Consider the following 22,785-nt stretch of genomic DNA (forward strand, 5'->3'; position numbering starts at 1 on the left):
CCCACCAGCTTCAGCAGCCGCGGTGGGGAAGAGCTCCGGGAGCAGCTGGCAGGGAGAAGCTGGGCTGGGCTGCAGAACACACAAGCCACCCCACAAGCGCCCAGGGCCCACCCGTGGGGCTCAGGCTTCCACATCAGCCTTACGTCGTTCAAGAGGGGCAGGAGGAATTCCGCCATCTGCACGGCGATGTGGCTGGCCTCCTTCCTCTTCAGCTGAGCCATGACAGTTCTGAAGACCAGCAGAGCCTTCATGGTGGCAGCCTTATAGCCAAAGAGCAGGACCCTCATCAGGTCTGGCAGGATGACCTTCATTTTTCTTGCCTGTGTGAAGAAAAGAGTTTCCCTTTTGGGACCAGGTCCGTGCCTGGAAAGCTCCCCAGGCAGCCAGCTGGCCCCACCATGGCAGAGAGAGCCTTTGGAGCACTCGCCCCACCGCCTGAGTGCCAGCCAAGGCCAAGCCCGCCCCCTCTGCCCCGGCCCTTGGCTGCCAACAGGGTTCCCCTTGCTGACGCCCTACTCACCATGTCGTCTTTCTGCGACAGCGTCATGATGCCTCTGAGCACCAGGGAGAGCATGGCTGGCCTTTCTTCCTTCAGAAACCTAAAGGCTAGGTAGGTCGCAGCAAACTCCCCGTCTCCCAGATCTCTGCTGGCCAGCATCTGAAAGCAGGGCAGCAGTGAGCGACGGGCAGAGCTGGTGGGGCTCCTGGCAGCGTGCAGCTCCTGGTTCCTAGCGCAGCCCGGGCCAAGGGCACCGGGGGCTTTTTCCGGTAACTCACAGCCAAGCGAACGAGGCAGTAGTCCTCCAGGTGCGTGCAGAAGAGCCTGCTCTTGAGGTCCCAGAGCTGGCTGAGCAGCTCCTTCAAAATGTTCTTCACAGTCTGGGGCACGGAGAACATCAGCTCCCACAGTGCCAGGGCAGTGCTGCAAGTCGGAGCGCTCTGTCAGCAGGGCAGCCTCGGCCACAGCAGCGTGGCCGGGCTCAGCACTGCAGGACGCTTGGGATGCCCTGGGCAGCAGCAGAGGGCTGAGCTGGTGCTCCCCGTGGGGCGGGCAGGAGCGTGGGGTGGGCTCTGGGCTTGCTTGCTCAGCTTTGGCTGCCTCGGGCCTGGCTGACCCCCAGGGCTGGAAAGCGTGGTGGGATGGAGGGTCCTGCCCCTCGGGAGTGTCCTGCAGGATTCCTTGGCTCTGGCAGCCAGAGCGTCTCCAGGCCCCTCTTCCCACAGGGAACAAGCCCTCCTGGCTTTTGAGGACAGTACCTGTCTCCTCCTGGAGCAACCTTGAGCAGTGTCATCACCAACTCCTGAGGGCATTTGTCAGCCATGGGGACGATGAGAGACTCCACGCTTTGCCGGGCTGGGACTGTCTGGATGCATCCCAGGGTTTTGTGGATGCAGCTCGTGATCTTTGGCACCTGGAGGGGACACAGGTGAGGATGGTGCAGCCACTGGCGAGCGGCCATTTCCTCAGCTGCCCTTGCCATCCCTCTCTGCCACCTTGAGGTGGCTTCAGGTGCCCCAGACACTGGGCTTTGGGAGGAAGAGAGGGATGGAGGGAGGAACAAGGCCTGACAGGGCTGAAGGGCAGGGCAATGCAGCCACAGGCCACTTACATCCACCAGCCACAGGTCAGGGTTTCCCTTGACCACATCCAGCACGTTTCTGGCCGCCTCCTTGTCAAAGGTGCTGGAGTCAGTCATTGCCTCGATGAACACCCAGACCATGTCTGTCCTCTCCGACGGCTGGAGGTATTCCCCAAAGGTCTATGGGAGGAAGGGAGGCAGCGAAGCCACGTCACACCGAGGGCCCTGATGCTGCTGCTTAGCCGGGCAGTGCCAGCAGCCCTGCGGTGGCGCCCGGCAGTGCTGGCGGCGGTGCCCCCAGCAAAGCTGGCAGCAGGGGCGGCAGTCGCTGCTGGGGAGGATGAGAAGAGACGGCCCAGGGTGAGGGAGGAGGGTTGGGGTCATGGGCACGGGGTCTGGGCCCCGCCACCAGCCAGGGCTTGCTGGTGGCCAGGAGGACTGGGGCTGCTGCTGGGACACTGGAGCGCAGCCCTGGCATTGTCCCTGCTTGGGGACAGCAGGAACCCTCTCAGCAGGGACAGGGAGGCCACGCCAGCCCGCTGACGGTGGAGGCCTTTGCTCTCACAAGTCCCCTGCTGATGCCAGGACCAAGAGTGCCAGCAAACGGGGAGCTCGTTACCTCGGCAATGTGAGTGGCACTGGGCGAAGTGCGCAAGGAGGTGGTCTCGGCTTCCCAGTCCCTTTCGAGCTGTGTATCCTCCTCTGTCAATGTCGCACCTAAAGAGCGGGGCAAACGCAGAGGAGTCGGTAAGACACGGCAGCTTCCCCAATACTGGAAAGAGCTTTGAACTTGGAATGGCCGAGGAGGGAGGTTATGACCTGCAATCAGGGGAGGAGGTGGTGGAGAGCGGTGCCACGGAGAGGCTGACCCGCCTCCAGTGTGCGTGTGGGAATGCTCCTGGCCCTGGAAAGTCCAAGGCCCTAGAGCTCTGCATGCAGTGCCACAGTTCAGTTCCCCATGGCTTGAATAGAGGTGACGTGGGGGACGGCTCGCATGGCTGGAGTGCTGCGGGGCAGAGATACATCTCTCTTTGGGAGAGATGGGAAGATGCAGCGTGGGGCTGCCTCCCGTGCTCTTGAGGAGCAGCTCAGCTACACGGGACCATCAACAGCGTGAGGGTGAGGAGCAGAGGAGGCGCAGTGCTGGTGACATGGTGGTGCCTCCAGCAAGCAGCAGGACTGGGTGATGTTGGCGTGCAGGGGGATCCATCCCACCACAGCTTCTCTTACAGCGTTGCTGGTACTTGAATTGGAAGAGGAGACAAAGAGCGTCCAAAGCCAAGCGGCTGGTGTCCTCTTCCTTGAATGATAGGAGCAGCAGGAGATGTCCCAGCAGCTGTCCAAGGATTGGCATCTGCATCTCCGCACAGGAGGCGTGTCTGTCCTCATTGGGATCAGCCTGGGCAAGGGAGGAAGAAGAGCAGAGGGCTTGAGGGCAGCTGGGGCCAAAGCCCTGAAGCCAAGTGTGTGCCCAGGGCTGGATCCAGGCAGGTCAGAGCTTTGCAGGGCCCTGCAGAACCCGTCTCGCAGAACAGCCCCACGCAGGGAGAGCTGCCAGACCTGGGCTCCCCGTGGGCTCCTTGGGCAGCCCTGGCCGACACAGGACTGGGGCAGAGATGGCTCCTGGCAGAGCGGAGTATGCCTGGTCCTTACCTTCAGTGAGGAATAGTTGGCCAGCAAGAAGCTGAGCACCCTCATCCTGCCCACAGCCCTCTCCCGCACAGATGCCCTCTCAGAGGTGGTGAAGGTCAAGAGCACCTGGGGAGAGAGAAGCTGCTGCTGAGCCCTGGGAGCAGCCAGCGCTCCAGCACAAGCAGCACTGCTCAAGTCCTGGGCGGGACTCTCCCAGGCCATTAAGGCTTCCTCTGGTCTGGAGCAAAGCCCGCACTGGTTTCCTGCCCCGGGGTCCCTGGCAGGCTTGCGACAAATGCCCCAGGCCAGCCCTCTAGCCAGGCAGGAAGGCAGATGCCACCCTGTGCGGCCACTGTGCTGCGGAAGAGCCTGCTGGGCAGCCCCTGCTTCCCCCAGGGAGGTGGGCACCACCCTGCAGTGCTCTCTCTGCATGGCGCGGGGTGGGACTGCCCTCTCAGCAGTGGACACCCCGTCCCCCAGGGTGAGGAACAGCCCTTGTGAAGCCCACCCTTTGCACATGCCAGACCTGGAAGATACTCTGCATCTTCTCGCTGACTCCGTTGGCAGGAGAGTTGAGCACCAGTGCAACTAGCATGGTGTCCATGGCTTTCATGGTCTGCAAGGAAGACAACAAGTTGTGGCCGTGTTTTCTGCCATCCCTCTCACCCCCAGGACACTGAGCTGAGCTCCCAGCACCAAGGGAGGACTCGTGGGCTGCTTTGCTGCGCCTGGGAGAGGCCCAGGGGCAAACAATGTGCTGTGGGCAGAGCAGCCTGCGGCACTGGACGTGGCCAGGCCCACAGGAATGGGACAACGGGACGAGAGTGGGAAAGTAAAGCCAAGACCGTGCCCTGCCTTGCATCTCTGGTCATAGCGCAGGACAGGGTGAGCAGGGAGCAGCCCAGAGGGCCCGGGGCTCGTGGAGCTCACCCAGCACTTACCGCAAAGTACAGGAAAGCTTTCAAGTCCCGGATTTCCTCTTTTGGAGGAAGCAAGAAGATGCTGGAGAAGCACGCTTGGAGGAGGCCTATCTCTTTGCCCTCCAGCACCGCCTCCACGGAGCTGCAAAGAGAGAGGGGCCAGTGGGACACTGGTGCGGGGAGCAGTGCCTGGAGGCCTCGTGCAGGTGGACGCGGGGCTCTGGGGCAGGAGTCCCCAGGAGGGTTGGGCAGGTACCTCATTTCGGTCACGGCAAACATGGCACTCCGCCACACCGCTGTGCACCGTTGGTCCCTGGGCTCTTCTTCCAGCAGCACCTGCAGAGCACAGCCAGGATGGGACCTGGCAGCTGCCAGCACCCAGTGCCACCAGCCCCTTGCCCTGCCCAACGCTGTCCTCACAGGGTGCCAGTGCTGGGGGCCTTGTCCCCTTCCCCGCAGCCACCGAGTATCCCCTCACCTTGATATTCTCTGCCAGTTTGTATCTCTGGCAGAAGAGATCTAGGCCCTGGGACAAGCCGTTGTACGTTGCGGCCCTGAAGAGCATAGCGATGCTTTTAAGGAACTCCAGCTTCTGTTCCTCATCCTGGCAGCCAGGGGACAGAGAGACAAACAGGGAGCATGAGATGGGGACACACGGTCAGTGGCACCGCAGCGCTGGGGGTGCAGTGCCGGTTGCAGCCCTGGGAGAAGCAGCTGTGCCCAGCCAGCGCCCTCCAGCAGCCCCACAGCAGAGCCCCTGTCAGCAGATGCCAGCTCAGCCGCCTTCCAAATGGCTGCGGTTACCTTTTCAGGGCTGCTGACAAAGGCCCTGATGACATCCACGTGTTCTGGTTCCAAGCGGTACACTGGTAACCAGCTGGCATCTAAGAAAGGAGGAGAGCAGGGAGGGCTGCAGAGAGGGTGCGCGGGCAGGAGGGAGCAGAGGAAGGAGCTCTGCCTCCCATCCAGCCCCATGCCCGCTGCCATGGCACAGTCTTCTCCTGCGTGTCAGTGCCCCTGCCAGCGTGTGGGGAAACGGGATCCTGGCATTGAGCAGGGAGCGCTCGCTGGCCACCGCGCTGCCCAGACAATCAGGGCCCCTCACTCACCCATCTCCAGTTGCTGGGCCAGGCACAACTCCTGGGGCTCCACTGGAGAGCTGCTCTCCTGGAGAGCCCTGTCCTCCTCCAGGGCCACCTTGGTGGTGCTGACTTGTTGCTTCGCCATCTTTTGGGTTTGAGGAAAGTGGTTGGGCTGGCGAAGGGGGAAGCTTTGGCGAAAGGCCACGAGTCTGCCGGGGGCAGCGGGGAAAGACGTGGGTTGTGCTCGAGGAGTCCTCGCCACGAGTCTGCCGGGGGCAGCGGGGAAAGACGTGGGTTGTGCTCGAGGAGTCCTCGCCACGAGTCTGCCGGGGCAGAGGGGAGTCTGCCGGGGGCAGCTAGAGTTAAGATATGGTTGGACTCGATGATCTCAAGGGTCGCTTCCAACCAAAAGGATTCTCTGATACTCCGATTCTCTGAAAGACGTGGGCTGCGCTCGGGGGCTACTCGCCGTCTCCGTGCTCGCGCCCTGTCCCGTCACCGTCCTGCCGGACAGTGTGGGCTGGGGCCCACAGCTGCGCTGAGCACACGCAGTGCAGTGGGTGTCACCAAGTGAGGTCACAACGGGCCCCACTGTGACCCTGCACCTGGGCAGGGAGGGGCAGGGTGTCCCATTGGGATGCACAGGCCAGCTCAGCCCTGGGCACCTGGGTGCTCTCGGGGTGTCTCCAGGCCCCCCTTTGCCCTCATGTCCCCCCGGGACCTCCCTGTTGCCCTCTGCTGTGTCCCAGGGTTTCGTGTTCAGCTGGCTGGCTGATCAGAACAGCAGCGAAGCTGCTCCTTCAGTGGCTTTGTAGAGATTTCTAGGGATTTCCAAGGGTGGGTAGCACAGAGGATGGACTTTGTTTAAGGTGTCTGCTGTCTCATTGCTTACAGAAGCTCTCAGTGGCTTGAGGATAAACTAACCACGTAACCACATGACAAAGTGTTGGAGCTGGCAGAGCACAAAAGCAGAAATCCAGGTGGCAGGGGTGAAAAAGGTGGAAAGGCTGAGGTACTAAATGCCTCCTTCTGTGGAAATGCCCCTCACATTCTGCAATTCTGTGATTCCTCCACCTCAGTCTTTAATAGTCAGAAGAATTGTGCTCCAGGTACCCACCCCCCTGAGCCAGAAGACCGGCATGGGGAGCAGTATGAAGGCCCAACAATCCAAGGGTCAATGATCAGTGACCTGCTATATCACTTGGGCACCTACAAGTCTATGGGGCCAGATGGGATACGCCCAAGGGTGCTGAGGGAGCTGGCAAAGGTCATCACTGAGCCACTTTCCATTATCTATCTGCAATGCTGCCCAACTGGGGAGGTTGCAGTTGACTGGAAGTTGGCTAAGGTGACGCTCATCTACAAGATGGGCCGGAAAGAGGATCTGGGGAGCTACAGACCTATCCGTCTGACCTTGGTGCTCGGCAAGGTCATGGGGCAGATGACCTTGGGTAACATCACTCGCCAGAAGAGAACCATATAATCAGGCCCAGTCAACATGGATTTATGAAATGTAGGTCCTGTTTGACTAACCTGATCTCTACGACAAGATGACCCAAGTAGTAGATGAGGGAAAGGCTGTGGAGGTTGTGTACTTAGACTTCAGTAAGGCCTTGGGCACCGTATCTCACAGCATTCTCCTGGAGAAGCTGCAGCTCGTGGCCTGGACGGGTGGACTCTGCGACGGATATAGAACTGGCTGGGTGGCCGGGCCCAAAGAGTTGTGGTGAACGGAGCCAAATGCGGTTGGTGGCTGGTCAGGAGTGGCGTTCGCCAGGGCTCAGTACTTGGCTCACAACAAGCCCATGAATGCTCCAGGCTCAGGGAAGAGTGGCAGGACAGGAAAAGGACCTGGGGGTGTTGGTCACAGTGGCTGAACATGAGGCAGCGTGTGCCCAGGCAGCCAAAAAGGCCACCTGCATCCTGGCTTGTATCAGGAATAGTGTGGCCAGCAGGACCAGAGAAGCGATCGTGCCACTGTACTGGGCACTGGTGAGGCCTCACCTTGAATGCTGTGTTCAGTTTTGGGCCCCTCATCATCAGAAGGACATTGAGGGACTAGAGAGTGTGCAGAGGAGGCAACAAAGCTGCTGAGGGGCTGGAGCACAAGTGTGATGGGAGCGGTTGAGGGAGCTGGGGCTGTTCAGCCTGGAGAACAGGAGGCTCAGGGGAGGCTCAGGGGAGACCTTATTGCTGTTTGCAACGGCCTGAAAGGAGGTTGAAGCATGGAGGGTGTTGGTCTCTTCTCCCAAGTAGCAAGTGATAGGACAAGAGGAAATGGCCTCAAGTTGCGCCAGGGGAGGTTTAGATTGACTGTTAGGAAAAAATTCTTCCTGGGAAGTGTGTTAAAGGCAAGAAGAACACCTGAAGAGCATGGGTTGGTCATGCCAATGTGGAATAGATTGTTTTTTCTTGTTTGTTTTGGGGCTGCAGAAGAAGGAACGCGTGCATTTCAGTGTTGGGGCATGGATCCAAACTGAGGATTCAAGCAAGTTTGGGACTGGGACAGCTTAGGTGATTGAGGACCATTGCCAGGTCTATGAAAGAAGCTGGATGGGTTTCTGGGAGCTCACAGGCATTGCCAAATCCTCAGGAAACCACAGCTTTGTAGTTAAAGCAACAGCACTTGGCACCAAACCCAATCCCAAAACGCGAATACCCTCGAAGCGACCACAGGCAGAGCCTTGAGAAACATTTGAGAGAGAGGGTCTTCTTTGCCAGGCCCTGGGGGTCAGGGCTTGGGTATTCTGATGATAAACAAACACAAACGGCTGACATGGCATCAGAACCACCTCCACAACGCCTTTACCACCTGTGACCAGTGTCTCCAGGCTTTTGCTTCGCCAGCCTCCAGGGACACGGACTGGTTGTTTCCTTCAGAGCTGTGTCAGGGATGGCCCTTCGTGGGATCCCAAACACCTTCAGAAACTTGCGTTTGTTTCTGCCTTTCACTTTGCTGGAGGTTTGTTCATTGTTTCAATATCTGCAGTTTAGGAACATGGCAGCAGAGGGCTCATTAACATCCAAAATGCCCTTGCAAGCCAAGGCCCTCTGCAGCATTTTCCTAAAGGCTTCAAGTCTGGTGTGGATGATTAGGGAGATTTCAGGAATAGCCAAACAGAGAGCATTTCAATAATAAACAGCAATAAAGCAGTATTTCTTCTACTTCCTTCCCACCTCTCCCTCCTCCGCATTTCCAGAAGAGGTGGTATCAGCAACCTTCAGTACTTTTGGATCTGGAGCATCTCCTGATGAAGGCACAATATGTCAGAGCATTGGGTGCCTGAAGCACCAGTTGAGTGAGGAGACAGGCCAGGACACCTCAAGAGGAGTCACGCTCCTCTGGACCAAGAGGTGGGTGTTCCTGGGAATCTCAGGTGCCACAGCACAGCGATACTTGTGTTCAGGGAGCTGGTCAAATGACCCATCTCCTTTTCTGTAATGTTGTCTGAGTGTGCTCAGGTAACCCCTGACCTGAACCCCATCCACTCGTGGGTGTTCTCCAGACTCCTGCCTTCAGGAACAGTGTCCCAGGAGACCTTGCTGGTGAAGATGGAGGCAAAGGAGCCATAAAGTACCTCAGTCCTGTCTGCTTCTAATCTTATAAAGTGCAGCAGCAGGCCCGCGTTCGCCCTATCTAGTCTTTTACTGTAAGGAAGTAATGTCAGCTCATCTTGCTGCCCCCACCCTCCCCTGCACATATGAAATCCAGAGGAGCTTTGGCATCATCCTTACATCTTTTTATGGTTTTAGAAGTTTCTTTCTTCAATTAGCCGATTTACAGCATCAATGTTGGTTCAGCTGAATATTTACTCAAGATCTCAGGGGCTTTTTTTTTTTAAAAAAAAAAAACTCCACACTTTCTGATCAGCCTTGCACCAGACTGACAAATAAACAAATCTTCCCCATGCAACAAAGTTTGCCTAATAGTAAGGAAGGAGAAGATTATTTTGTGCTACTTTTCAATTGATACAGAGACACAAGAGAGAACAAGGAAAGCCCAATGGTTGTCGTGCCTGTGAAGGCTGATATTTACATCCCTGTCCTCCAGTCAGAGCTCAAATTGGCTGGGAAAGAATGCCTTTTAAAAACACTGTCATCACAAAGCAGGAGAGTGTACTGTTAGTTCATAGGTTAATAAATACTTAATAAATGAAATCTCATTAAATTTCATTGGAAGCCCATTTTTTATTATAGTAAAGGAGGCTGAAGTTTCACCTTGATAATTACGCTCCCTACATTTGGCAGAAACAAAAAGATTGATTTAATAGCAGAGGTAGCTTTGATTTAAACAAAGAAATTGTCTGAACAGGATTAGATTACACTGTTAGGCGGGCATTCGTTATGTGCAGCGCTGGGGTCGCACTGGCGATTCTCCACCATAAGTGCTCGCCACGACAGAACGCTCTCCTGTAGCTGGTATTTACAAAAGCGCTGCATACTCATTATAGTTCTTAGAAACTATTAACATTCAATACACCTATTCTAAGAAATGATTACAGAAACATGAGGTTAATTATTTCACGGTCTTTGCTGCTATCTGGTGTCATTGTACGAGCATTGCAAGCCTTGAATTCTATTTCTCTATTCTATAGCTTACTTTCGAGACATCTGTTAGTGTGCAGCTTCAGATTCAACCTGTGCATATGTCATGGAGGCACCCCAAAATAAGTTTAGGCGGACAACAAGGTCCAAAACAAACTTTATTGGGCTTTGGGTTCTTTGATATCGGCTGGTTTTATAAGACACCAGTCCGGTCAGTGATATGTGGGAAAGGTTTATCCCACAGGGGTAAAAAGATGCTGGGACAGGAATTAGCAGGGCTCATTTGCAGGGCTTTAAACTAGATTCGAAGGGGGATGGGGTTGTAGCTGGGCTTGCATCAGTGGGGCAGCATGCTGGAATACATAAAGACCGGGAGGCCCCTCAGGCCCGTAGGGTGAAATCGGTTTACTCGGCTCGCTCCCTGAAGTGCCTGTACACCAATGTGTTTATGATCTGGTGGTATTAACAGAGACATGGTGGGACAGCTCACATGGCTGGAATGTGGTCATGGATGGCTATGCCCTTTTCAGGAAAGACAGGCCGGCCAAGCGTGGTGGTGGAGTTGCTCTTTACGTGAGAGAGCAACTACAATGTATAGAGTACTGTCCAGGTGCGGTTGAGGAGCGAGTTGAGAGTCTGTGGGTGAGAATTAAGGGGCAGGCTGGCAGGGGTGACACTGTTGTGGGAGTCTATTACAGGCCACCAGATCAGAGTGAGGATGTTGATGAGGCCTTCTACAGGCAGCTGAGCGTGGCCTCACAGTCACAGGCCCTGGTTGTTATGGGGGATTTTAACTACCCTGATGTTTGCTGGAAGGACTACTCAGCCAGCCAGCCTCAGTCTAGGAGGTTCCTCCAGTGCATTGACGATAACTTTCTGATGCAAATGGTGGAGGAGCCGACTAGGAGACGTGCGCTGCTGGATCTCGTCCTCGCTAACAAGGAGGGGCTGGTTGAAGCAGTAAAGGTGGGGGGCTGCCTTGGTTGCAGTGACCATGAGATGGTGGAGTTCAGAATCTCCTGTGGTGGGAGCAGAATACCGAGCAGAATTGTAACCCTGGACTTCAGCAGGGCCGACTTTGGCCTTTTCAAACAATTGCTGGAGGAAATCCCCTGGGCAAGGCTGCTTGAAGGTAAAGGGGCCCAAGATAGTTGGTTAACATTCAGGGACTGCTTCTACCAAGCTCAAGATCAGTGCATCCCGACGTGCAGGAAGTCAAGGAGGGGAGCCAGGAGACCCGTGTGGTTAAACAGGGAACTGCTGGGCAAACTCAAGTGGAAGAGGAGGGTTTACAAATCATGGAAGGAGGGGCTGGCCACTTGGGAAGAATATAAGGCTGTTGTCAGAGGATGTAGGGAGGCAACTAGGAAAGCTAAGGCCTCCTTAGAGTTAAACCTGGCGAGAGGGGTCAAGGACAACAGGAAGAGCTTCTTCAAATACATGGCAGATAAAACTAACACCAGAGGCAATGTAGGCCCACTGATGAACGGGGTGGGTGCCCTGGTGCCAGAAGATACAGAGAAGGCAGAATTACTGAATGCCTTCTTTGTCTCTGTCTACTCTGCCGGAGGCTGTCCTGAGGAGCCCCGTACCCCTGAGGCCCCAGAGGAAGGCAGGGCAATGGAGGAGTTTGCCTCAGTTGATGAGGACTGGGTTAGGGACCAGTTAAGCAATCTGGACATCCATAAATCCATGGGTCCAGATGGGATGCACCCGCGGGTGCTGAGGGAGCTGGCTGAAGTCATTGCTGGACCGCTCTCCATCATCTTTGCCAAGTCTTGGGAAACGGGAGAGGTGCCTGAGGACTGGAGGAAAGCAAATGTCACTCCGGTCTTCAAAAAGGGCAAGAAGGAGGACCCTGGCAACTATAGACCGGTCAGCCTCACCTCCATCCCTGGGAAAGTGATGGAACACCTTATCCTTGGTGCCATCTTAAGACATATCAAGGATAAGACGGTCATCAGGGACTTTCAACATGGCTTCACCAAGGGGAAGTCATGTTTGATCAACCTCATAGCCTTTTATGAAGACGTAACAAGGTGGACTGACGATGGCAGAGCAGTGGATGTGGTCTACCTTGACTTCAGCAAAGCATTTGACACCATCTCCCACAGCATCCTCACGGCAAAACTGAGGAAGTGTGGACTGGATGATCGGGTAGTGAGGTGGACTGCAAACTGGCTGAAGGAGAGAAGCCAGAGAGTCGTGATCAATGGGGCAGAGTCTGGTTGGAGGCCTGTATCTAGTGGAGTGCCTCAAGGGTCAGTTCTGGGACCAATACTGTTCAATATATTCATCAATGACTTGGATGAGGGAATTGAGTGTACTATCAGCAAGTTTGCTGATGACACCAAGCTGTGAGGAGTGGCTGACACGCCAGAGGGCTGTGCTGCCATCCAGCGAGATCTGGACAGGCTAGAGAGTTGGGCGGGGAAAAATTTAATGAAATATAACAAGGGAAAATGTAGAGTCTTGCATCTGGGCAGGAACAACCCCAGGTTCCAGTACAGGTTGGGGAATGACCTATTAGAGAGCAGTCTAGGGGAAAGGGACCTGCGGGTCCTGGTGGACAGCAGGATGACCATAAGCCAGCACTGTGCCCTTGTGGCCAGGAAGGCCAATGGCATCCTGGGGTGGATTAGAAGGGGGGTGGTTAGTAGGTCGAGAGAGGTTCTCCTTCCCCTCTACTCTGCCCTGGTGAGACCTCATCTGGAATATTGTGTCCAGTTCTGGGCCCCTCAGTTCAAGAACGACAGGGAACTGCTGGAGAGAGTCCAGCGCAGGGCCACAAAGATGGTGAAGGGAGTGGAGCATCTCCCTTATGAGGAAAGGCTGAGGGAGCTGGGTCTCTTTAGCTTGGAGAAGAGGAGACTGAGGGCTGACCTCATCAATGTTTATAAATATATAAAGGGTGGGTGTCACAAGGATGGAGCCAGGCTCTTCTCGGTGACAACCAACAGTAAGACAAGGGGTAATGGGTTCAAGCTGGAACACAAGAGGTTCCACTTAAATTTGAGAAGAAACTTCTTCTCAGTGAGGGTGACAGAACACTGGAACAGGCTGCCCAGGGAGGTTGTGGATTCTCCTTCTCTGGAGACATTCAAAACCCGCCTGGACGCCTTCCTGTGTAACCTCACCTAGGTGTTCCTGCTCTGGCAGGGGGATTGGACTAGATGATCTTTCGAGGTCCCTTCCAATCCCTAACATTCTGTGATTCTGTGATTCTGTGATTCTGGCTGGAAAAGTACCGCCGATAAACCAATGGGAAACGGGGTTTATACAGTTAGTTAGCACTCCCATAACGTAAGATACAGGTTCGGATATTAGGTTAGGAGATTATTTGGGGTGCAGCGAAATAAGAACAGCGAGGACCCACAGTGTGCATATACGCACTCACAAGATAATACTCAATAGTATCTGATCACCTCCCGTAAGTGATACACGCCAGAGATATTCAGTTTCCGTTTCCCCTGGCTTGCAGGAAAATTTAGCTTGCAAGTCGCCGAGCTCAGGTCCTGTCCACGGGGTGCTACGAACGGCAGTTCGAGGATTTCCACCCCGTGGCCTTGTATGTGTCAGTTTTAATGAGAGGACATACATTCTTTGTCTCCATCTCCTCTTCATCAACACTATTTTCAGAATCTCCCCAGGAACCTCCATCCCAGGAACCTCCGTCCCAGTCCTCAGGATCTCTAATCAATTTCCAGGTTTGGGGGACACTATGGGGGGGACCTTGCTCCACTTGTCGTGAGCTCAAGCTTTTGTTCTAACAAACGTATTCACTCTTTCAGTTGATCTATTTCCAGCTCCTTTTCATAATCACACCCCTTTGACTGTTCGCAAGGTTCGGGCTGCCTTTGGGCTTGCTTCAAACAAGCGTACAGAGCAGCGCCAAAAGCAGCACAGATGATAGCGCCAACAGCAACACAGGCGGCAGCACACGCAGCTACCGTCACTCCCGGACCACACCAACTCGCTTCCGTCTGGGTGCAAGTTGTCGCGGAAGGATTATCGCAGCTGTAATCCCGAAATAATTTCTCCATTTCTGATACCCTGCTTGCTGCGCCAATTAAAATGTCACGGAGGCACCCCCAAATAAGTTTAGGCAGACAACAAGGTCCAAACCAAAAGTTTATTCTGGCCAGAAAAGCACCGCTGATAAACCAATTAGAAACGGGGTTTATACAACTAGCTAGCACTCCGTTAACATAAGATATAGGTTCAGGTATCAGGTTAGGAGATTATTTGGGATGCAGCGAAAATAAGAATAATGGGGATCCCCAGCGTGCATACACGCACTCACAAACCAACAAAACCGGAGCCCTCTCTGCCCCGTTTGCCCACAAAAGAGAAACACTAGCCTATTGCGGCCAGGACTTCACACTTGTCTGTCTCAGATGAGGAATTTACACTCGTCTGTCCCAGGCGAGGACTTTACACCTGCCTATCTCAGGCAAGGAATTATTAAAGCATATATTCAGTAATTTATCGCTCACCTAAGTGCGGAGGTGAGGCGCTCCCAATCCAGGGGAGTTACCTTAGACGGCTTCTCGGTCTAAGGGGAGGGACTCTGGCAGTATGGCAGTCTCGTAGCTCTGAGAAGACCACACAAAGGGCATCTCCCGTGGGAACCCCATTTATAGTCTACTTAGATCTGACTGGGCATTCCAGAAGCTTCTCGGCTTCTCTACACCCCACCCCCCGAGTGTGGGCCTTCGAGAAGCTTCTCGGCTTCTCTGGGCTGTGGGCAGGCTTGGCCCCTCCTCTGCTAATGACCCTGCCCACCGACTCCGGGTCTCCACAAAGAGCCATTAGCTGCCCCATTGGAGGCCCCAGTTCTGAGAGAGGGGACGGGCAGCTACCAGTGCAGCTGCCACACCAGTGCTCAGGGCGTGGGGAGGGAAAGTGCAACTGCCACAGCTACGGTAGCATATCCCACTTCTGGTAGCAGAGTGCAAGGGCTTAAGGCAGCCCTGCCAAGTTGTAGGTTTGCGATATGGTAACAGACACCAGACCAACAGCTTCAGGGTTAAAGCATTTATCTCCGAATAACAGTGCAGGAAAAAAGACAGATCAATAGTATAATTATCTGCATTGTTGCAATAGCAAGTCAAGTAATTCATCAAGACTGGGCTAGACCAGGCATCTGACAATGGCCGGCAGGCAGGCAGCAGGGTGGGACCTCTTCTCCAGAAAAGTGACCCAGACCAGGCAATGCCCTTGGGGAATGCACATGCCCTGGCTGGACTGTTCTTTTTACCACTGAGCCGCAGAAGCGCTGTTTGGGCTCTGCGCCCGCTCTGCGCCAGCTCTGTCCCTGGTGTACACGAGGCCCAGGAGGCCCAGGAATCCTGTACCAGGCAGCACAGCCCCACAGTCCTGTGTGAACGTGGGTCTGGAATTCTTGTGTGAGGCAATCCAAGCCTCACAGCTCCATTGTATGTACCATCACCAGACAGGCCATATTAGGCGATAGCAGCCATACAAGGAGCCAGCTAGTCTTGCAAAGGCAAATTTGACTGTCTGCGTATGGAAGTCACTACGCAGAATGCAAGCGTGAACACACAGGGTACTGTGAACGTAGTGCTGACAGCGAGCAGACTGGATTTATAGCAGCCTTATAGTACAGTAAGTTAACGACTAAGGAGAAGTGAAATAAACCAGAACAGTAGTATAGCAGAAGAAGTAAATTGAAAGAAGAGGTATAGAAACACAGGAAGCAAGGAGTGTGTACTGATTGATACGTCAAGGCCAAAGGGATTGATACAGGATTGATACACCAATGAGAGGGGGGTAACTTGTGATAGATCAAAAAAATGCTTTTGTGGTAGCAACTTTGGTGGGAATGCAAAATATATCACTTATGTAATGCATAACTCAGCAAATCAGTAAGGCTTGAGCAAGCATCCTAGCAAGTATAAATACAAGCCTGAATTTGTAATAAATGTCTCTCATTGCACCTTAAAGAGAGTCCGTGCCTCATTCGCTACAAATGGCACCTGAACAGGGACTTTCAATGCGGCTGTAAAGGAAGCCGTTGTTCCGGTAGAAAAGCCCGATCGAACCAGGACCGGGAAATGGAGCCGGGGAAACAAAGCCGGGAAACAGAACCGGGAACCAGGAAAGTGTGCACTCATCACCGAGAAAAGGTGAGCGATTGGGAACCATGGGAGGGAAGTTATCCCTTGAACGAAGACAAAGCCTAGATGTCCTTCAACGTTTATTAAGAAAGCAAAATCAGGACGTACCAGGAGTCCGATTAGTGACTTTATTAGAACGGATGGCTAATCATGTGCCAGACTTTCCTACAACTGGTACATTTCAGTTGGAGGCATGGCAGAAAGTCGGAAGAGAACTATTCGAACAGGCAGCATCTGGAGATAATGCTGCTTGTCAACATTTATCTACTTGGGGGAAAATAATGATTACTTTAAAAGCAGCTCCAAAGGAAGTAGCTGTGCAGGTCACAACTAACTGTGAACCTTCTGCCCCTCCCTTGCCAGGGAAGGAGGGGGATCCTGTAACTGTATTGGACAAAAATGCACTAACCTTGGATGCAGTAGTGGAGAAAGCACTGGCTGATAACGAAGCCCCGGCTTGTCCGCTACAGCGAACGCTTTTGACAAAAGATGGTTTGTGAGAGTCGCCCAACAACCCCCTCGATCCTGGCCCAGTGGACTTGGAGCGAGAGCCTGATTTATTCCCCCCGGATGTTACTTTGCAGCCGAAAGTGCACATTAATTCAACCATGGGGGATAAATGCAGAGAAGAGGCTTTGAAAGCAGGAGACAGGAAAGTGGTTACGGCATGCCCTGTGATCTATCATGAATGGCAAACTCCAGGCTTTCAACAGCTATCGTATGATGTTGTAAAGGAATTACAGACATTAGCTAAAGAAAATGGAGTTACTTCATCATTTGTTATAAATTTTTTGGAAGCGTTAAGCTCTTCCTACGTACTTACTCGCATGACTGGCATTCTTTGTTGAAAATGATTGTATCCACTCCTCAATGCACTGTATGGCTGATTTTTGGGAGAACTGTACTGTGGAGACTAGTGATAATGCATATCAGCAAAGAGCGATTGTTTGCAGTCATTTAGCTGGGGAAGGTGCTCATGCTTTGCCCGAGAATCAAGTTGCACATCCCAGGGACATGTATGGTGTAACAGGAAAACTAGCAATGAAAGCGGTTCAGAAGTTACTGGTGGTTGGGAGAGATGCTAGTACGTCTTTTTCAAAAATCTCGCAAGGATCACCGGAACCTTATGCACAATTTTTAGACTGCTTGCAAACTGTTTTGGAGTGGCAAATTGATAATGATGTGGCTAGTGAGTTAGTTCCTAGAACAGTTGGCTTTTGAGAATGCTAATGCTGATTGGTGGCGTGTGTTACAGGGTGTTAGGAATAGGGAAAAGTGTACTATAACAGAGATGGTGAGAGGGTGTCAAAACATAGAGTCATCTGAACATTATACTGGCTCTCCAGCTGCCGCTTTAGCAGCACAGTCGTAAGTGTCGGGAACAAAACTGAGACTGAGATGTTTTCATTGTGGGGCACTGGGTCATGTAAAGAAAGATTGCACAAAGTATGCACACCAGACTTCAAAGGCTGTACCTCCGAGAGATTGTCCAATATGTGCAAAAGGCAGGCACTGGGCAAGTGAGTGTTGTTTGAGGGTAATGTAAAGGGAGCTGCCAGCCAGTCAGTGACTATAATTACTACTGCAGTAGTGCTGATTCCCACAGGAGTGTGGGGGCCTTTAGGACCTAGCGTGCATGCTTTGTTAATAGGTCGATCATCCACTACCAAGTTGGGTTTGTTTGTCTTACCTGGAGTAATTGACTCTGATTATCAAGGTGAAATCAAAATGATGGCTTGGACACCTGTGCCATTCTTCCTGGAAAGTGTGTTAAAGGCAAGAAGAACACCTGAAGAGCATGGGTTGGTCATGCCAATGTGGAATAGATTGTTTTTTCTTGTTTGTTTTGGGGCTGCAGAAGAAGGAACACATGCATTTCAGTGTTGGGGCACGGATCCAAACTGAGGATTCAAGCAAGTTTGGGACTGGGACAGCTTAGGTGATTGAGGACCATTGCCAGGTCTACGAAAGAAGCTGGATGGGTTTTGGGGAGCTCGCAGGCATTGCCAAATCCTCAGAAAACCACAGCTTTGTAGTTAAAGCAACAGCACTTGGCACCAAACCCAATCCCAAAATGCAAATACCCTCGAAGCGACCGCAGGCAGAGCCTTGAGAAACATTTGAGAGAAAGGGTCTCCTTTGCCAGGCCCTGGGGGTCAGGCCTTGGCCATTCTGATGATAAACAAACATGAAGGGCTGACATGGCATCAGAACCTGGCGTGTCCGCGTTGTTGCCCTTCCCCTTGGTTCCCACCCATGCACACTCAACCCGATCAGCGCCTGTGGGAACAGCAGGGTGTGCAGTTCCAGCTAGAGGGCCTTAGACAGATCATACAGAAGTGTGTTTTTTATGAGTGTAAGAAGCGATAGCCCAGGCCAGTGAGAATGATATCTCGGGTCGGAAAACGGCCCCTTGTGTGTGATGTGTGAATGTCCTTGGGCCTGGTCTGTGAATGAGTGGGAACGTAACTGAAACAAATATAACATGAGTGTGGTGTGTTTCTAATACCAATTATTGGAAAAACATCTTATGTAACATCTTAGTCCAGGCCCATACCTGCAAATCCTATACATCGTCAATGGCTAATAAAGAGGGCCTCAGACTGGCTCAGCTCTCTGCTCTGCCCGGCTCTGCGCTCCTTCCTGAACAAGATCTCTGCCTGTGCGTGCATCTTTTTCTGCGTCCCGGTGTGCGTCGTTCCTCATCGACGCAATCGCCCTCATCAACTCCAGACAATCCAAACGCTCCCTGACATACACGGCTGCCCCACCTCCTCTCCTTCCTCGCCTGTCCCTTCTGAAGAGTTTCTAGCCATCCAATGCAGAGCTCCAGTTGTGAGAGTCGTCCCACCATGTTTCTGGGATGGCAACTATATCGTCGTTTTTCTGCCTCACAGTGGCTTCCAGCTCCTCCTGTTTGTTGCCCACGCTGCGTGCCTTTGGATAGATGCACTTTGGCCGGGTCATTGATCCCGCCACCTTTTTCTGGTGAGAAGCCCTAATTCCTTTGTGGACATCATCGAGTGCTTCCACGGTTTTGAACACATCAACAACCCTTGTGTTTCTCTTCCTGCATGGCTCTCCATCCCCAGCCTCCACTGGGACGGCAGAGCAAAGGGCCTCACCAGCGCTACCCTCAAATGCTGGCATGTGGCCCTTGGGTTTGCCTCTCCACACCTGGTTTCCTCCCCTCTCACTTCAAATCTAGTTTAAAGCCCTCTCAAGGACTCCTGCTAACTCCTGCGCAGGATCCTTTTCCCCTTTTGAGAGAGGTGCATCCCATTTGTCGCTAGCAGGCCTGGTGCCATGTAAGCCGACCCGTGATCAAAAACCCCCAAATTCTGCCGGTGACACCGGTCCTGCAGCCAGGTATTGATCTGCTGGGTCTTCCTGCATCTTTCCTCGTCGTACCCTGCAACTGTGGCGACAGAAGAGAACACGACTTGTGCTCCTGATCCCTTGACCATGCGTCCCAAGGCTCTGAAGTCTCTCTTGATTGTCTTTAGTTTTCCCTTTTCAGTTTCATCACTGCCTACCTGAAAAATCGTTAGGGGATAATAGTCTGAGGGCCTAACCAGGGCAGAGAGCTTCCTGTTTACATCTTTAACCCTGGCCCCAGGGAGGCAGCCGACACCCCAAGAAGTGGGTCTAGCCTGCATATAGGGCCTTCTGTTCCCTTTAGAAGGGAGTCTCCTACAACCACAACCAGCCTCTTTTTCTTTGTGGGGGCTGTTTTGATGGAGGGTGCAGGGTGACTGATCCTCTGCAGCACCTCCAACTCAGTGGAACCGCCTCCCTCGATGCTGTTGTTTGGTTCCACTTGCAAGGCCTGTTCTTCAGTCTCAAGACCCATTTGTGTGTCTGTGTTTGGCTGTTTCTGGGCTAACTGGTGCACAGAAATTGGCTTCGCTGGAGGTAAATGTTCAAAGAGGACCCAGAAGAGTAAAACAGAAAAAGGAAAAATTTATTCGAATAAAGGAGGAGTCCCCAGGCGTCCCTGTGGGGTCTCTCAACAGCATGGGAAGACACAGCCCCCTATTTATCCCAATCCTAGCTGCAGGAGATCCCTTCTCCTTTCCCCATTGGCTGAGACCCTTGCGGGGTCCAAGCTTTCCGATCCCCCTTTCGTAACCCCAGCAGCACCCCTTGTATGTCTGCCCACCGACACTCCTGGGAACTGATTGGTTAGAGCTCTAAGGCTGTTGCACTCCATTTTGTAAAGACATGGGAGAGCTGCTCCCATCAACTACAAAACAATCAAGAGTGTGAATCGTGACATAACATCTTTGCAAAGACGTGGTAGCCGTTCCTCACCAGTTTGGTGTTGGTGGTGGTGCTTTCAGTTGTGATGATGTTGTCATCCCTTTTCTAATTCACTGTCTGCTCTTGTGTTCAGACTACGTGGCTTTGTAAATGAAGAGCCCTGCTCTCTGTGTCTTTCAACGAAATACAGGACCTTCTGAGACTGTTTTTCTTCCTGAGCTGCTTCCTGCAAGAGCTTTTGGAGCTGCAGGGACAGTTCCTGTGATGGGAGGAGGGGAAAAGAATCCATCACGGCAGCACTGCCAGGGAGCAGCAGCGCTCGGTCTCCCAGAGCTGTTTTCTTTCCTCTCCCACACTCCTTCTCGTCCCTCATGTTGGCGCAAGTCCTGAGTGCTCTGGCAGCTTGGTCATTGTTCTGCTGCGTGGCAGTCCTGTGACAGCAGGCAGGGACAGGCAATGGGCACTTGTGTGACAGAGCTGGCCTCAGAACAGCCTTCCGTGAAGAAAGGTGATCTCCTGAGGACAGTGCTGGAAGGTTTAGGTCTTCTTCCAAAGTTTCTCTCCAGGACATGCCCAAGAACATGACGAGCAGATCAAAACACCAGTATGCACCAGTACAGAGCTAAACACCCTGAGTGGAGAAGCATGAGGGCACGCAGCAGTGTCCTCTCACAGCCAGGCCTCCTGCAAGACACCTGACGGAGCAGCAGAGCAGGGTCTGGGCTGTGCCCGTGTGCACTGGACAGCCCGCGGAAGCTGCCCCAGGACAATCGTCGTGGGCTGGCCGCGCACAAGCACCGTTTCCAGCCCTGGCCTCTCAGTGCAGCTTGGAGAGGCCCTTTGTCCCTCCGCGGAAGGATGGTGAATGAGTAGGTCAGCAGGCTGTGTTTGCATGGTACAGATGAGATGCAATCATGCACATCATGTACAGGAGGTGGGATGAGATGAACCCCAGAGACCACAAATGTCATCAGCTATTCCTTGGGGTTCCCTGAAGGCCTGTGGGACAGACAGTGTCTCGAGGTCACGTCACGTTGGGAGGAAACCACCTGAATGCAGCACTGGGTTGTGCTTCCTTGGACTGAGGTCCCCGTGTCCATTCCTCGTGACGTGGGACATGTGAGATGAGTGCAGGCGGGGTGACACACTGCAAGGCTGAGGTGGCTCCCATCCTTTGGGAGTGGCAAGAGGAGGTGAGAGAGACACTGTGACTCCTGCCTGTGTGTGTAAAAGGGACAGGCTCTGCCTCTGATCATCCCTGGGTGCATAAGGAGTCCATGAGGCCAGCTCAGCTCTGGACAGCTGACAGAAGCTTGCTCTTTCCACGTGTGACTCCAGGAACAAACCCCATGGGCCCAGTGAGCTTCGTCTCCGCTGCCTTGGACAGGCCCATTGCCACAGTGCTTCTATCTGCTCCCTCAGCCTTGCCTGTGATTCTGGCTTGTGCTCTCCAAAGTGCCAGAGCACTCAGAGATGTTCTGGGGTCCTTGGAAAAGGCAGATGTCAAAGCCAGCTTCAAGAAGGGCTCTTTATTAAAATCCAGCCACTCTCTCGGGAAGAGCTGCTCCTCCACATGGCTCAGCATCAGCGGCAGCACAGGGCTCGCAGGATCCATCTTGGCCTCGGCTGCTCCCTTGGAGAGCTCAGGATGATGATGACCGTCTGAGCTACCAGGGAGCGGATGGAGGGCTCGCTGTCTTCTGCCAAGGCCTGAAGGGCTGCAAGGGAAAGAAGCAGAGCCGAGATGACCTCCCACGTCTGCAGAGACCCCCAGGCATTCCCTCTGGAGAATGCTCCCTACTCACCGCTGCAGATCTCAGCCAGCTTCTTCTTGCCTGGATCCCTCAGATGCCGCGCAGCGAGCCCTGGGCACAGAGTTCCGTCAGCCCCTGCTCCCTCCCCTCATCAGGGCTGGCCCCAGGGAAGAGCAGGGGCCGAGATGGTGGGACTGAGCAAGGCGGCCGCCATGGCCACCTGCGTGGACAGGGCTGGGAGAGGGAGGCCAAGGCCCTGCACGGGGCAGCCGGGGCTCTGGCAGCCACAGGGCTGCTCCTTGCTGCCAGGGCAGTGGCAGGGACTGGGGCCAGGCTGCCAAGAGAGGGACCCTGGGGGCTGTGACCCACCGATGAACCTCACGGCCGCCTCTCGCAAGCTGGCCTGAGCATCCTTCAGGTACGGCAGGCTCTGAGTCAAGAATTCTTGAGCTCTGCTCCTGTCCTGCTCCAGCTGGAGAGAGCACAAGGGGATGAGCACGTCACTGTCCCTTCCCAGTTGGCTGGACCAGTCCCTGCTCCCACACCCAGCCGTTCCCCTTCCCTCCCGGCCATTCCCATGTCCCAGCCAGGAGCCCTGTGGGGCTGAGGCTGAAAGAGAGACACAGGCCGGGGGACCCCAGGGGTGCTGAGAGCCCTCCCTCGCGCTGGGTGCAGGGAGGGCAGCAGGGCAGAGAGAAGAGGCCTTGTGGGCTCTGTTCTTGAGGGCAGGGAACAAGAATGCAGGTCCAGGCTGCAGCAAGGCAGGCGAGGCACATCTGCCTTGGGGGTTGTCCTCACCAAGCTCTCTCCAATCCGCCATGTCTGCTGTGTCCGCACCAGGTGCTTGAGCAGTTTCCACTTGAGGAGCT

Source organism: Caloenas nicobarica, chromosome Z (genome assembly GCF_036013445.1).
Source record: "Caloenas nicobarica isolate bCalNic1 chromosome Z, bCalNic1.hap1, whole genome shotgun sequence".
Classification (NCBI taxonomy): Eukaryota; Metazoa; Chordata; class Aves; order Columbiformes; family Columbidae; genus Caloenas; species Caloenas nicobarica.